The following is a 3529-nucleotide window of genomic DNA, read 5'->3' as shown; positions in this document are numbered from 1 at the left end:
CACACCACAGTAAGTCTACGTGTCCTCTTCCACATAGGGCAAGCTAGAACTAACTATCTTACCCAGGACTGCCGAAGCAGCGTGGACCAGGGGAGGAACACACTTTTAATGGAAACGTAAGGCATCCATGACTGCCATAACGTAAGCCGCCGCTGTGCGCGTATACCCGTTCCCCGTAGGGAGGAGCAAGCCGCCGCTTAGAGACGAAGCATAAAGTGTCCTCATTCCACATAGGGCAAGCTGGATGAATCCATTTTACCCAGGACGGCCGAAGCGGCGTGGACCAGGGGAGAACTGAACCTTATACTTCACACCACAGTAAGTCTACGTGTCCTCTTCCACATAGGGCAAGCTAGAACTAACTATCTTACCCAGGACTGCCGAAGCAGCGTGGACCAGGGGAGGAACACACTTTTCATGGAAACGTAAGGCATCCATGACTGCCATAACGTAAGCCGCCGCTGTGCGCGTATACCCGTTCCCCGTAGGGAGGAGCAAGCCGCCGCTTAGAGACGAAGCATAAAGTGTCCTCATTCCACATAGGGCAAGCTGGATGAATCCATTTTACCCAGGACGGCCGAAGCGGCGTGGACCAGGGGAGAACTGAACTTTATACTTCACACCACAGTAAGTCTACGTGTCCTCTTCCACATAGGGCAAGCTAGAACTAACTATCTTACCCAGGACTGCCGAAGCAGCGTGGACCAGGGGAGGAACACACTTTTCATAGAAACGTAAGGCATCCATGACTGCCATAGTGCGTAAGCCGCCGCTGTGCGCGTAAACCCGTTCCCCGTAGGGAGGAGTCAAGCCGCCGCTTAGAGACGAAGTATGAAGTGTCCTCTTCCACATAGGGCAAGCTAGAATGAACTATCTTACCCAGGACCGCCGAAGCAGCGTGGACCAGGGGAGAACTGAACTTTATACTTCACACCACAGTATTGAGTAATGTGCCCTCTTCCACATAGGGCAAGCTGGAATGTTCCATTTTACCCAGGACGGCCGAAGCGGCGTGGACCAGTGGAGGACTACACAATCATGAGGTTTGATATCGACTTGTGTGTTTCAATAGGATACCGATGGTATGGTTTGAACCGATTTGATTTAGCCATTCTGAAGTCATCACTTGGTTGAAGCGCTGAACTAGGGAGGCATCGTTTACATATATATTGGTTTTCGCATGCTCTACTAGGTTAATGTCATGAGGTTGGCTATCGAGCATGCCCAAGTGATGACTTGATTGTGTGCTTGCTTGAATTCTTCACATTTCATACCATCGGTTAGTTGTCGAATCATTCCTCGATCATAACCTTCGTTCTTGGTTCATGTATGCTCTCTTCCACATAGGGCAAGCTAGAATTAACTATCTTACCCAGGACCGCCGAAGCAGCGTGGACCAGGGGAGAACTATACTTTGTCTTGTATGCCCTCTTCCACATAGGGCAAGCTAGAACTAACTATCTTACCCAGGACCGCCGAAGCAGCGTGGACCAGTGGAGGACTATACTTTGTTCATAACACCACAGTATTGAGTAATGTGCCCTCTTCCACATAGGGCAAGCTAGAATGAACTATCTTACCCAGGACCGCCGGAGCAGTGTGGACCAGTGGAGGACTACACAATCATGAGGTTTGATATCGACTTGTGTGTTTCAATAGGGTACCGATGGTATGTTTTGAACCGATTTGATTTAGCCATTCTGAAGTCATCACTTGGTTGAAGCGCTGAACTAGGGAGGGGCATCGTTTACATATATATTGGTTTTCGCATGCTCTACTAGGTTAATGTCATAGGGTTGGCTATCGAGCATGCCCAAGTGATGACTTGATTGTGTGCTTGCTTGAATTCTTCACATTTCATACCATCGGTTAGTTGTCGAATCATTCCTCGATCATAACCTTCGTTCTTGGTTCATGTATGCTCTCTTCCACATAGGGCAAGCTAGAATTAACTATCTTACCCAGGACCGCCGAAGCAGCGTGGACCAGGGGAGAACTATACTTTGTCTTGTATGCCCTCTTCCACATAGGGCAAGCTAGAATGAACTATCTTACCCAGGACCGCCGGAGCAGCGTGGACCAGTGGAGGACTATACTTTGTTCATTACACCACAGTATTAAGTATGGTGTCCTCTTCCACATAGGGCAAGCTAGAATTAACTATCTTACCCAGGACCGCCGAAGCAGTGTGGACCAGGGGAGGACTATACTTTATACTTCACACACTAGCCATATTGAAGTCATCACTTGGTTGAAGCACTGAACTAGGGCGAGTCTATCGTTTACTTTGCATTGGGATAATACGCTGCATGCTCTCTTAGGTTAATGTCATGTGGTTGGCTATAGAGCATGCCCAAGTGATGACTTTGTTTAAAGCTCAACAGGTAGAGTATTATGTCCTCTTCCACATAGGGCAAGCTAGAATTAACTATCTTACCCAGGACCGCCGGAGCAGCGTGGACCAGGGGAGAACTATACTTTGTCTTGTATGCCCTCTTCCACATAGGGCAAGCTAGAATTAACTATCTTACCCAGGACTGCAAAGCAGCGTGGACCAGTGGAGGACTATACTTTGTTCATTACACCACAGTATTAAGTATGGTGTCCTCTTCCACATAGGGCAAGCTAGAACTAACTATCTTACCCAGGACCGCCGAAGCAGTGTGGACCAGGGGAGGACTATACTTTATACTTCACACACTAGCCATACTGAAGTCATCACTTGGTTGAAGCGCTGAACTACGGCGGGGTAATCGTTTACAGGTTATAATCATATAGCTGCATGCTCATTAGTAGATAATGGAATATTGTATGGCAATATGAGCATGCCCAAGTGATGACTTTGTTTCAAGCTCAACAGGTAGGGTATTGAGTCCTCTTCCACATAGGGCAAGCTAGAATGAACTATCTTACCCAGGACCGCCGGAGCAGCGTGGACCAGTGGAGGACTCTATACTTTATACTTCACACCACAGTATTGAGTACGACTTGCATAAAGCCCCTAATGAGAACCACGAGGGCTCTCTCAATGTAGAACCACGAGGGCTCTAGTACCGATTCTCTCGGTACGGCTTGGTCCGTGTTCCTTTATGCTTGTACTCTTAGAAAGTCTCAACCCGGAGGTCTTGACTTTGATTGTCATAGTTGGACTACGACGGGGCATCCGACCATTGCTGATCGAACACCCCTGATTCACCATCTTTCGGGTAGGCGGTACGCGTACCTCCGGACGCGGAAGTCTCAACCCGGAGGTCTTGACTTTGATTGTCATATATGGACTACGACGGGGCATCCGACCATTGCTGATCGAACACCCCTGATTCATCATCTTTCGGGTAGGCGGTGCGCGCACCTCCGACGCGGAAGTCTCAACCCGGAGGTCTTGACTTTGTATTGTCATAGTTGGACTACGACGGGGTATCCGACTCATCGAATACCCCAGAAGCACACCATCTTTCGGGTAGGCGGTACGCGTACCTCCGGACGCGGAAAGTCTCAACCCGGAGGTCTTGACTTTGGTTGTCATAGT

The sequence above is a fragment of the Anopheles ziemanni genome, assembly GCF_943734765.1.
Source record: "Anopheles ziemanni chromosome X unlocalized genomic scaffold, idAnoZiCoDA_A2_x.2 X_unloc_39, whole genome shotgun sequence".
NCBI lineage: Eukaryota > Metazoa > Arthropoda > Insecta > Diptera > Culicidae > Anopheles > Anopheles ziemanni.
Note: the sequence above shows the minus strand (reverse complement) of the source record.